Genomic DNA, 13,880 nt, shown 5'->3' with positions numbered 1-13,880 from the left:
CGTGCCCCGTCCACCCCGCCACCCCCGCAGCAGAACCCACTACCACCACCCTCTCCCCTCCACACCTATGCACGCCCACTCCGACGTTCTCACCTTCTCCCACACCCCGAACGCGCGTGACGGCCTGTGCTAACCGACCTCGCCTACCCCGCACGCCTACTTCCCCACCCACATCCACCCTCAGAACCACCACCACCACCACCCCCTCCGGCCGACTCTCATGCCCACCCACCCGATACACACACACCGTCAAGCTACATCAGGCCCAAATCTCCTCTACCTGTACTCCCCAGAGACTCAACGCCGCATTACCACGACACAAAACCCGGCCTTCACCCACAGTATAAAGCATTCAGCCCCCAACCACACCGACAGCCACACCAAGCAACATGAGGATCAAGCGGGCCGTATGGGCGCCTACCCTTAGCAGGAACCACCGGCTCCGTGGGGCACACCACCTGTTAAACATCCTCCAGTCTACCACCGCCCCCTCCACACTCGTCTTCACCTACGACCCAGCACAAGAGGAGAATTCCTACACTGTCGCCTGGCAGAACACACTGCGACACCTCCCGGCCGTCTACACCACTCCCAACACACTAACGTTCCACCTCCACCCACGGGGACGTGACTTTTTACAAGGACAGGGTGGTGAAATGTGTGGCTTTAACAGTGCTCCCGAAGAATACCATAGTATCCCCGACGACAGGGCGAACTAGGAACAACAGAGTTTGCCCACAAACATGCCGACACCCTCACATGGACCCCACGGGGTAGCCACCACCAGCACCACCACTCCGGGCAACAGCGACGCATGTCAGCCCGGGCCGTGCGCCCCTGTGACATGCAGCGACCACGCCGCCGCCACCGTAGGCGAAGGACACTACCTTCGCGTGGCGGAATCACTGAGTTAGCTAGGGGTGGAATTAGAACTCAAACTCCAGACGGCGCCCCTCTGGTAGAGACGATCTATGGTCGCTCCCAAAGTGTTTCGGTAAAAACAATCAATGGTCGCTCCCGCAGTGTTCCGGTAGAGACAATCAATGGTCGCTCCCACAGTGTCCAGGTAGAGACGATCAATGGTCGCTCCCTTAGTGTTCCGGCAGAGACAATCAATGGTCGCTCCCACAGTGTCCAAGTAGAGACGATCAATGGTCGCTCCCTTAGTGTTCCGGCAGAGACAATCAATGGTCGCTCCCACAGTGTCCAGGTAGAGACGATCAATGGTCGCTCCCTTAGTGTTCCGGTAGAGACGATCAATGGTCGCTCCCTTAGTGTTCCGGTAGAGACGATCAATGGTCACTCCCACAGTGTCCAGGTAGAGACGATCAATGGTCGCTCCCTTAGTGTTCCGGTAGAGACGATCAATGGTCGCTCCCACAGTGTCCAGGTAGAGATGATCAATGGTCGCTCCCTTAGTGCTCCGGTTGAGATGATCAATGGTCGCTCCCACAGTGTCCAGGTAGAGATGATCAATGGTCGCTCCCTTAGTGTTCCGGTAGAGACGATCAATGGTTGCTCCCACAGTGTCCAGGTAGAGATGATCAATGGCCGCTCCCTCAGTGTTCAGGTAGAGACGATCTATGGTCGCTCCCAGCCTCGTGAGACGATCTACGGTCGCTCCGAGGGCGTGCAAAGGACAGGGACGTCTCCACGGCCGGAGATTGAAATCCAGGGTCTCTGTCCCACAACACCCCGGAGAGGCCTCCTCGCCTCCCCCGGTCTCTTTTCTTTACGCCTGGCTCTAGAGCAGACGCACCTGTCGGGCCCCAGTGAAGGTCACTGCCGCAGTCCTCCCCTGACGGCGCCTCTAGACGTTGGAGACCGCAGCCCACCGTCTCTCTCAGTCCTCCCCAGAACACCCGGGCGAGACCTCTCCACGCCCCCACGACGCCGGGACCTGACACAGAGGTTCCTGGAGCTTTTTGGCCCCAGTCCCAAGGGCCACACGCCGGAGCCCAGTCCGGAATCCACAGGGAGTCCCGAACACGAGAGGACGCCCTTGCGAGCCGCCCCGTGCCCTCTCGGCTCACCCTGCCTTGACGGTGCCCCTAGCTCAGCCGGATCACCAATGTCGTGCTCCTGTCTTTCTCCCCAAGAAAATACGGGTGATAATGTAACATAAGTGATTTAGGTTAAGTGTGACTCTCTCCTAGAATAAGTATTGTGCAGTGAATCCATGTAATGCATATCGGGGTAAATCAGATCACAATGTGAAGTTAAAGGTCGAGAATGTGGACTAAGATCTGAGTGACTATATGTGCGAGTGCCACCCCGGATATCTATAAAGACATACCCCCCATTGCTGTGAAGGAAGACTGTGAGAAAGGAATGTAATAGTGTTCTATCTCTCCCCACGCTGAAACAAGATCTATTGGCTAGCAGCGAAGTAATATTGTGAAAGTAGTGTTAAGAGTATTCCATCTTTCCCCACGCTGTGAAGCGAGATTCTATGGACTGTATCCGGAGGACCTTTCTGACATATATGTAATTAACAATCCCGTGCTTAAAAAGATATACCCCAATTACAGCAAAAGAATATCGAGAAAGGAAGTATTAATAATATTCCTTCCCTCCTCACACTACCCATAAAATCTTCTCTATTACTCGCTCTCGCTCCTAAAACCAAAGTAAGTGTAAATCAAGGATCAGTGTCATTTGCCAAAGTATCTTAACTAGCGGAAACCATATAAACTCCCCTGCTAATATCTGTCGTCTTCCAGTATTACCATAACTTTATTCCTCGCCGTTTTAAGTCACTCTCCGCACCACCCCTATCTCCTCCTAGTGAGTCACAACCTCCCTTTCCCCCCCCCTCTGCGCTCTGTGCACACTTATATTTACTGCACTCCTGGTACACTAGGATTGTTGTGTTGTCATTAGTATCAAGAAAGCAAGTATCCTGCGAGATACACATATCCTAGATAAGGTTTTATATTGCTCTATACTGTGTTGTAATATCTGCTGAATAGTCCTGCGTCTGACTTGGTAATATACGTGTACGGTGTTGCCGAGAGTTTTTGTGTCCTGCCTCTCTTTATTGCACTAGCTCCGGTCTTGAAAGAGGACCCCGCTCCACGTTGGGTGAAATAGGAACGAGAGGTCGAGCCTAATTCTACCCAGCATTACACTGGTGGCCAGCGGTGGTTCTAGATCCGAGCGTAGAAGAGAGGTAAGCAGGAAATATTTGGAAAAATGGCAACTAAACCGCACGTTCAGTTACCCAAGTTTGACCCCGACCAGTATGACATACACACATATCTTGCAATAATTAAACCCTTACTGGATATTGGCTTTGAAAATGACCAACAAAAAATTGCAGTCACACTACCACTACTGGGTAAAGCCGCAGCAAACATTGCACCGAAAATCGTCCCAGAACTCACCTGGTAGAACTTTACCAAGTTCACTGTCCAAGCCATCACCCCATCATTAGGGAAAATAGTGGCTCTATCCAAATTGGATAGTTTTGCATTCGACGGGGATTTAGATAATACCCTGTTACAGGGAAGACGCCTGGTTACTGCTGCCTACCCGGAGGGAGATGAAGAAACCCGGGATCAGCATACATTTAATACTCTCCTCAGAGTACTCCCAAGTGTTGTAAGACAACACTTCACTATCCATGATCCAACAGGAGACATGGATAGAGATATCAGTTTAATGAGGCGCCTTTTAGCCGTTCATGCCACCCCTCAACGCGTCGGCGAAATAAATCAATTCCCCGTTGACCTCATCACCATCAACCCATAGGAATTTTCTCCGTGCTACCACGGATGTCCGATCCACGACATCCGTGAGCAGCTAGAAGCTGCCCAGTGCAGCCAAATAACACGAGGGCGCTTACAAACCTCCCCACCATACGCAAATTCCCCTAAGCCCCAGGGGAAGAAAAAACAAAAAGGGAAAAACAAAGAGCGCCCCCCCACTGCCCCCGCATCCCACCGTAATGGCGGGGGCCACCTCACCTCTCCCCCAGTCTACGACAGGGAAGAACGTTATCTTTCCTTTTCCTCCCCTCCCACTATCTCTTCTGTTCTACTTTCCCCTATTCCTGCCCCTAGTTCTAACCTTCCCACCCCACACACCACTTTACTTCCGCAACACAAAACCGGCCTCCCTCTTCACAGGCCTGCTTGGACCCTCTCCACATCTTCCCCTAACCTACTTCCTAAAACCACCTCTCCCCGTCTACTGCCTTCCACCTCCTACCCCGTGCCACCCACCGCCATCACTTCACCACCGTTCGCTTTCCCCGCCCACACGGTTAACTCATTCACCTTCCCTATCACACCCTCCTCCTCATCCCCGAGCATTCAAACAACCCCGCGAGGCCGCATCTCCCCACCACCACCGTCTCTCTCTCTCCCCCTACACTTCACCCCACCTTTCATCGGCTCCGACGGCACACACCACCTGCCACATCCCACTCCACAGCCCCTGCCAGGCCACCGCGGTTTCAGCACAGCACACCGTCCGCCATCGCCCCCACACCTGCACCGTCCCCTAGCTTCGTACCCACCGCCCACCCCACACCACTAGCACAGAGCCCTGCTACCGCCCAGACCACTCCACCACCAAACACCGGGATGGCACCACAAGATCGCACTCCCTCCTCGCCACCTACCCTCCAAGCCAACTCGCCTACCATCTCAGCCTCCACCGCCTCCACCACCCCCTGCACCTCACCTGACATCCCACCCGCCATGCCTCGCCCACCCTCACCCCTTCCCTCCGTCGCCTCACCCTTTCCACCCAAGCCCACGTGCCCCGCCCACCCCGCCACCCCTGCAGGACAACCCACTACCACCGCCCTCTCCCCTCCACACCTATGCATGCCCACTCCAACGTTCTCACCTTCTCCCGCGCCCCCAACGCGCGCGACGGCCCGTGCTAACCGACCCCGCCCACCCCACATGCCTACTTCCCCACCCACATCCACCCTCAGAACCACCACCACCACCACCCCCTCCGGCCGACTCTCATGCCCACCCACCCGATACACACACACCGTCAAGCTACATCAGGCCCAAATCCCCTCTACCTGTACTCACCAGAGACTCAACGCCGCATTACCACGACACAAAACCCAGCCTTCACCCACAGTATAAAGCATTCAGCCCCCAACCACACCGACAGCCACACCAAGCAACATGAGGATCAAGCTGGCCGTATGGGCGCCTACCCTTAGCAGGAACCACCGGCTCCGCGGGCCACACCATCTGTTAAACATCCTCCAGTCTACCACCGCCCCCTCCACACTCGTCCTCACCTACGACCCAGCACAAGAGGAGAATTCCTACACTGTCGCCTGGCAGAACACACTGCGACACCTCCAGCCCGTCTACACCACTCCCAACACACTTACGTTCCACCTCCACCCACGGGGACGTGACTTTTTACAAGAACAGGGTGGTGAAATGCGTGGCTTTAACAGTGCTCCCGAAGAATACCATAGTATCCTCAATGACAGGGCGAACAAGGAACAACAGAGTTTGCCCACAAACATGCCGACACCCCTACATGGACCCCACGGGGTAGCCACCACCAGCCACCACCACTCCAGGCAACAGCGACGCATGTCAGCCCGGGCCGTGCACCCCTGTGACATGCAGCCACCACATCGCCGCCACCGTAGACGAAGGACACTACCTTCGCGTGGCGGAATCACTGAGTTAGCTGGGGGTGGAGTTAGAACTCAAACTCCAGATGGCGCCCCTCTGGTAGAGACGATCTATGGTCGCTCCAAAAGTGTTTCGGTAGAGACGATCAATGGTCGCTCCCGCAGTGTCCAGGTAGAGACGATCAATGGTCGCTCCCTTAGTGTTCCGGTAGAGACGATCAATGGTCGCTCCCACAGTGTCCAGGTAGAGACGATCAATGGTCGCTCCCTTAGTGTTCCGGTAGAGACGATCAATGGTCGCTCCCACAGTGTCCAGGTAGAGACGATCAATGGTCACTCCCTTAGTGTTCCGGTAGAGATGATCAATGGTCGCTCCCACAGTGTCCAGGTAGAGACGATCAATGGTCGCTCCCTTAGTGTTCCGGTAGAGACGATCAATGGTCGCTCCCACAGTGTCCAGGTAGAGACGATCAATGGTCGCTCCCTTAGTGTTCCGGTAGAGACGATCAATGGTCGCTCCCACAGTGTCCAGGTAGAGACGATCAATGGTCGCTCCCTTAGTGTTCCGGTAGAGACGATCAATGGTCGCTCCCACAGTGTCCAGGTAGAGACGATCAATGGTCGCTCCCACAGTGTCCAGGTAGAGACGATCAATGGTCGCTCCCACAGTGTCCAGGTAGAGACGATCAATGGTCGCTCCCACAGTGTCCAGGTAGAGACGATCAATGGTCGCTCCCACAGTGTCCAGGTAGAGACGATCAATGGTCGCTCCCTTAGTGTTCCGGTAGAGACGATCAATGGTCGCTCCCACAGTGTCCAGGTAGAGATGATCAATGGTCGCTCCCTTAGTGTTCCGGTAGAGACGATCAATGGTCGCTCCCACAGTGTCCAGGTAGAGACGATCAATGGTCGCTCCCTTAGTGTTCCGGTAGAGACGATCAATGGTCGCTCCCACAGTGTCTAGGTAGAGATGATCAATGGTCGCTCCCACAGTGTCCAGGTAGAGACGATCAATGGTCGCTCCCACAGTGTCCAGGTAGAGACGATCAATGGTCGCTCCCTTAGTGTTCCGGTAGAGACGATCAATGGTCGCTCCCACAGTGTCCAGGTAGAGACGATCAATGGCCGCTCCCACAGTGTTCAGGTAGAGACGATCAATGGTCTCTCCCACAATGTCCGGGTAGAGACGATCAATGGTCGCTCCCCCAGTGTCCAGGTAGAGACGATCTATGGTCGCTCCCAGCCTCGTGAGACGGTCTACGGTCGCTCCGAGGGCGTGCAAAGGAGAGGGACGTCTCCACGGCCGGAGATTGAAATCCAGGCTCTCTGTCCCACAACACCCCGGACAGGCCTCCTCACCTCCCCCGGTCTCTGTTCTTTACGCCTGGCTCTAGAGCAGACGCACCTGTCGGGCCCCAGTGAAGGTCGCTGCCGCAGTCCTCCCCTGACGGCGCCTCTAGACGTTGGAGACCGCAGCCCACCGTCTCTCTCGGTCCTCCCCAGAACACCCGGGCGAGACCTCTCCACGCCCCCACGACGCCGGGACCTGACACAGAGGTTCCTGGAGCTATTTGGCCCCAGTCCCAAGGGCCACACGCCGGAGCCCAGTCCGGAATCCACAGGGAGTCCCGAACACGAGAGGACGCCCTTGCGAGCCGCCCCGTGCCCTCTTGGCTCACCCTGCCTTGATGGTGCCCCTAGCTCAGCCGGATCACCAATGTCGTGCTCCTGTCTTTCTTCTCAAGAAAATACGGTTGATAATGTAACATAAGTGATTTAGGTTAAGTGTGACTCTCTCCAAGAATATGTATTGTGCAGTGAATCCATGTAATGGATATCGGGGTAAATCAGATCACAATATGAAGTTAAAGGTAGAGAATGTGGACTAAGATCTGAGTGACTATATGTGCGAGTGCCACCCCGGATATCTATAAAGACATACCCCCCATTGCTGTGAAGGAAGACTGTGAGAAAGGAATGTAATAGTGTTCTATCTCTCCCCACGCTGATACAAGATCTATTGGCTAGCCGCGAAGTAATATTGTGAAAGTAGTGTTAAGAGTATTCCATCTTTCCCCACGCTGTGAAGCGAGATTCTATGGACTCTATCTCGAGGACCTTTCTGACATATATGTAATTAACAAGCCTGTGCCTAAAAAGATATACCCCCATTACGGCGAAAGAATATCGAGAAAGGAAGTATTAATAATATGCCTTCCCTCCTCACACTACCCATAAAATCTTCTCTATTACTCGCTCTCGCTCCTAAAACCAAAGTAAGTGTAAATCAAGGATCAGAGTCATTTGCCAAAGTATCTTAACTAGCGGAAACCTATAAACTCCCCTGCTAATATCTGTCGTCTTCCAATATTACCATAACTTTCTCCTCGCCGTTTTAAGTCACTCTCCGCACCTCCCGTATCTCCTCCTATTGAGTTACAACCCCGCTTTCTCTCATCCCCTCCGCGCTCTGTGCGCACTTGTATTTACTGCACTCCTGGTGCACTAGGATTGTTGTGTCGTCATTAGTATCAAGAAAGCAAGTATCCTGCGAGATACACATATCCTAGATAAGGTTTTATATTGCTCTATACTGTGTTGTAATATCTGCTGAATTGTCCTGCGTCTGACTTGGTAATATACGTGTACGGTGTTGCCGAGAGTTTTTGTGTCCTGCCTCTCTTTATTGCACTAGCTCCGGTCTTGAAAGAGGACCCCGCCCCACGTTGGGTGAAATAGGAACGAGAAGTCGAGCCTAATTCTACCCAGAATTATGATATATATATATATATATATATATATATATATATATATATATCTTTCTCTCTCTCACTTCTCTCTCTTTCTCTATACTATATATATATATATATATATATATATATATATATATATATATATATATATATATATATATATATATATATACTGTTTCTTTCTCTCTCTCACTCTCTCTCTCTCTCTCTATACTATATATATATATATATATATATATATATATATATATATATATATATATATATATATATATATATATATATATACACACACTTCCTTTTTTTATTTTTTTAATCGAAGAAGAAGGAATCAAAGGCAGAGCCCGCAAAAGTTCCTTCCAAGAAAAAAACAAAAACAATACAAAAGAGAACCAAATTCAAGATCAGTACATTTCGAGATTCCTGGACACACACCGTTTGAAACTCTGGAGATCATAAGAAGTAGGAATTACCGACAGAGGGAGACAGTTCCAGAGTTGACCTGTTACATAAACGAATAACTGGGAGTAACGGTTAACTTTTGCATTTGAGAGTTGGACAGAAAAGGGATGAGAGTTTGTTGCCAGGTGGGCGCTACGCACCCGTCGTAGAAGTGGAGGGATGCAAGCAGACAGTTCAGAGGAGCAGTGACCATTGAAGTAGCGATAGAAAAGAGATAAAGAGGCAACAGTGCGGCAAAGAAATAGAGGTTGAAGGGAGCCAGTAAGAGGAGATTTTTTTTTTTTATGCGAGGAAGAAGGAACCAAAGGCCATGAGCCCGCAATATCAGTTCCCTCCAAGAGAAAAACAAAATACAATAGAGAGCCAAATTCAAGATCCGATAATTTCGAGATGCCTGGGCACACTGCTTTTGAAAGACTGGAGATCATAGGCAGCAGGAAATACAGACAGAGGGAGACAGTTCCAGAGTTGACCTGTTGCATAAATGAAAGACTGGGAGTAACGGTTAACTCTTGCATTAGAGAATTGGACAGAAAAGGGATGAAAGTTTGCTGCTAGACGGGTGCTACGCGCCCGTCGTAGAGGTGTAGGAATGCATGCAGACAGTTCAGAGGAGCAGTGACCATTAAAGTAGCAATAGAAAAGAGATAAAGATGCAACAGTGTGGCGAAGAGACAGAGGTTGAAGGAAGTCAGTAAGAGGAGGAGAGTTAATGAAACGAAAAGCCCTTGACTCCACCCTATTGAGAAGAGCTGTATGTGGGGAGAGTTGTACTCCACACAGGGCCGGATAAAACCCTTTTATAGAGTCAACAATTGTGCAGGGGTAAAGAAAGAATGGAGTCGGCTTAGCACACCCAATCTCTTGGAATCATATTTTACAAGAGATGTAATATGATCTTTCCAAGATAAGTCCTGAGTAAATGAAACCCCAAGCATGTTCAAGGATGATGCAGGATTAAGCTGAATATTATTAAACATTAGTGGGTATACCTGTGGAAGATTTTGTCAGGTTGATAGGTGTAAGAACTGAGTCTTAGATGCATTAAAAACAACCAGATTGTTTTTACCCCAGTCAGAGATACGAGCCAAGTCAGACATTAGGTGTGCCATAGCCTCATCCCTTGTTTGTTGAAGTAACTGCTGAAATGGGCGTTGCAGGAGCCGAATGGAAAGGTGAAGGGTGGAGTCATCAGCGTATGAGTGGATTGGGTTAGATGTACAGCTTAGAAGGTCACTGATGAATAAAAGGAAGAGAGTTGGTGATAGGACCTGAGGAACACCACTGTTGATAGATCTAGGAGAAGAACGATGGCCGTCTACAACAGCGGCTATAGAACGAGCAGAAAGGAAGCTAGCGATGAAGGCACAGATAGAAGGATAGAAACCGTAAGAGGGCAGTTTGGAAAATAAAGATTTATGCCAGACTCGATTGAAAGCCTTTGAGATGTCAAGTGCAATGCCAAAGCTTTCGCCCAAAGACCCGAAAGGAGGATGACTAGGAGTCTGAAAGGTAGTTGAGAAGATCACCAGTGGAGCGTCTCTGACGGAACCCGTACTGACGATTAGAAAGAAGGTTGTGATAGGAAAGATGCCTTAAAATTTTTCTATTGAGAATTGACTCTAAAACTTTTGAAATACAGGACGTTAAAGCAATTGGACGATAGCTGGAGGGTTGGGAGTGGTCACCCTTCTTTGGGACTGGCTGAATGAGAGCAAACTTCCAGCAAGAAGGAAAGGTACAAGTTGACAGACAAAGGCGAAAGAGTTTGCCTAGGCAGGGTGTAAGCACAGAAGCACAGTTCTTGAGAACAACAGGAGGGACCCCATCAGGCCCATATACCTTGTTAGTATTGAGGCCAGTGATGGCAGAAAATACATCAGCTGAAGAAATATTAATGTCAGCCATGAGGAAGTCAAAGGGGGGAAGTGATGGAGGAACCGCACCGGAATCGTCTAAGGTGGAATTGGAGGAGAAAGTCTGTGCGAAGAGATCTGCTTTATCAGTAGAAGAAATAGCTACAGAGCCATCGGAGTAGAAAAGAGGAGAGAAGGATGATGAGGTAAAGTTGTTAGAAAGGTTTTGGGCAAGGTGCCAGAAGGAGTGGGAAGAATTCGAGTTCAAGTGTTGAGAGCATTTAGAATGGATGAAATTATTTGTAGCAGTGCGAAGAACAGACTTGGCACGATTCCAGGCAGAAACATAATAAAGATGTGATTCAGGGGTGGGTTGGCTCCGGTACCTATTATAGGCCTTCACCTTGTTGTGGACAGCATTCAAACAAGCGTGATTAAACCAAGGCTTTCTTGCATTAGTCAATGTATGTGAGAAAGGAATGTATGCTTCCATGCCCGAGAGACTAACCTCCATAATGCACAAGGCACACTCAGATGTTTCCCGGCCATGGAAGCAATAATCATTCCATGGAAAATCAAAGAAGTACTCTCTGAGGGCCTCCCAATCTGCAGCTCCAAAGTGCCACAGACGACGTTTCTTCGGAGGGTCCACAGGCTGTACCAGAGCGATAGGACAGGTTAAGGTAATAAGGTTATGATCGGAGGAGCCCAACGAAGAGAAAAGATTAACAGTGCAAGCAGAAAGATTAGTTGTAAATAAGAGGTCAAGTATGTTGGAGTTCCCTCCAAGGCAGTCAGGGATATGTGTAGCGTGCTGTATAAGGTGCTCTAGGTCATTAAGGATAGAATAGATGTAGTCTTGTTCACTAGGTGGATCAGTGAAAGGAGGGGAGAGCCAAAGGTGGTGGTGAATATTGAAATCTCCTAGAATGGAGATTTCAGAGAAGGAGAAATGGATAGAATGTGTTCCATCATAAAAGTAAGATAGTCGAATTATTTTTGACAGTAGAACTAGGAGATAAGTAAACAGCGCAGATATATTTAGTCAGAGAATGACAGGAGAGCCGAAGCCAGTGAGTAGAGAATTCAGAAGAATCAAGTTCAGGAACATGAGAGCAAGATAGGTCATTGCTTACATATAAACAATATCCACCTTTGGCTTTGAAATGAGTATAGAGAAAGTAGGAGGATACAGAAAAGGATTTTCTGTCATTTGACTCAGACAGCTGAGTCTCGGTTAAGAAGAGAAGGTGAGGTTTAGTGAAGGAGAGATGGTGTTCAACAGAGAGAAAGTTAAAGGAAAGGCTACGAGTGTTGCAGAAATGAAGAAGTGAATCAGACAGTGGTTCCAGGCACGATGAGCCATCACCGGGAGAGGGGCGGATGGTGGGGGCATTTATGGTCCTCCCCCCCTCCCTGGGGACTCCGAGGCGTGGTTATAGTGAACAATATTTCTTTGTTTAAATTTGAAATTGTAGTGTAGTGTGTACTGTGCATGAAGGTTAATGCTGGCAGTTAGAGAAACTTGTATTGGAGTGCATGCTGACCTACTCTGTGTTTCTGAAATACTGAAAAAGTCCAGCAAAGGGGGATGGTCAGTATATTTATATACTGTACTGTATTTGTGTACTTACATACCTCTCTCTCTCTCTCTCTCTCTCTCTATATATATATATATATATATATATAAATATATATCTATATATATATATATATATATATATATATATATATACCTAGCCCCGGGCTTCTACGCTCCTCATGGGGCAACGTAAGATTGAATATATATATATATATATATATATATATATATATATATATGCCTAGCCCCGGGCTCCTACGCTCCTCATGGGGCAACGTAAGATTGAATATATATATATATATATATATATATATATATATATATATATATATATATATATATATATATATATATATAAGTGAGAGGACAGTTTACTGCGTATTTTTAGCAATACATACCTTCATTTCAAATATTATGTAGTTGCCCTTCTTTTTTTCGTAGCATTAAATTAAGACAAAAAAATTACCCATGATTTGAACAAAAATTTAGTGTTAATGTCATATATATCTTAACACACCAGTCAAAAAATTTTGACTGATACATAGGAAGTCTGAAACGTACCCTCGCAAAAATTGGGTTTTGGTTTACATAAGAGGATAGAAGTGGATTATGCAAAACTGAAGCGGCCTGGAGTGTTGCCGAGGTGGTGATTGAGGCTGCCATGTGTGTTAATAATGGGAGAATATCACTGTCATCACTTGGCGGATTTTCCGTAAGGTGAGGATATTGATAACATGACCATTAATTCTGATCTCAGTTGAGTTAGGTCAGAGCTATATCACTGCACGGATAGACTCGTGCCATTAGACTGTTGTAGAAAGTTTATCCTTCCACATTTTGGAGGTAAACGGAATTAGCGGTATGTTCCACAAATAGCCAGCTCGAGAAAAGTTGTCACTCGCACCCAACCCAACGACCATAACTTAGATTTGAAGCGATATAACTATGATTTTAGTCTGCTCAAGCTCTTTATTTGCAGACAAGTTGCTTAAATACTTATGTTATGGACTGCACTGCGCAGTCGACCTTCGTGCGGTGTTTTGCGGTGAGTGGCGGTCCCTTCTTCCCTTAGAGACTAAGATCCGAGTAAATGTGTGTGTGTGTGTATGGATGAGTAATTTGGTGAGTGTGTGGCCCTATCTCGGCTACCTGCTAGGGGGAAAAAGCCCAGGTATATAGTTATAGATTGATAGTTATGGAATGTCTGCGTATCTCCATCATCGTTCTGTCACAGGTGATGGGGTATTGCTTCCTTAAATAACGAGTGGAGAGGGTGGCTGTGGTGAAGGGGAAGGGAGGGAAATTGTGACTGAGCTTGGAGAGACCTACTATGCCTGGGTGTGAAGAGTTTACGCATTTTACTATAAATGTGTTTTATTCTAAAATATCCTAAAGACTAAGTCTCTTCCTCATAATGGCCGAGTTGTAGCAATAAATTAATACCAGAGCAAGATTCTGTTCAGGATGAAATGCTGCGGAAAGGTAGTAGAACCGTAGTATTGAGTTACCCTGTCACTGAGCTACATGAAACAAGATGTGAAAAGACGAAAATCTGGTCCAAGTTAGCGTAAAAGAACCGTAATTTATTGGTGATGTTGCCACAT

This window comes from Coenobita brevimanus, chromosome 100 (genome assembly GCF_032717465.1).
Source record: "Coenobita brevimanus isolate Jiangsu-jjx chromosome 100, ASM3271746v2, whole genome shotgun sequence".
NCBI classification, from domain to species: Eukaryota; Metazoa; Arthropoda; class Malacostraca; order Decapoda; family Coenobitidae; genus Coenobita; species Coenobita brevimanus.
Note: the sequence above shows the minus strand (reverse complement) of the source record.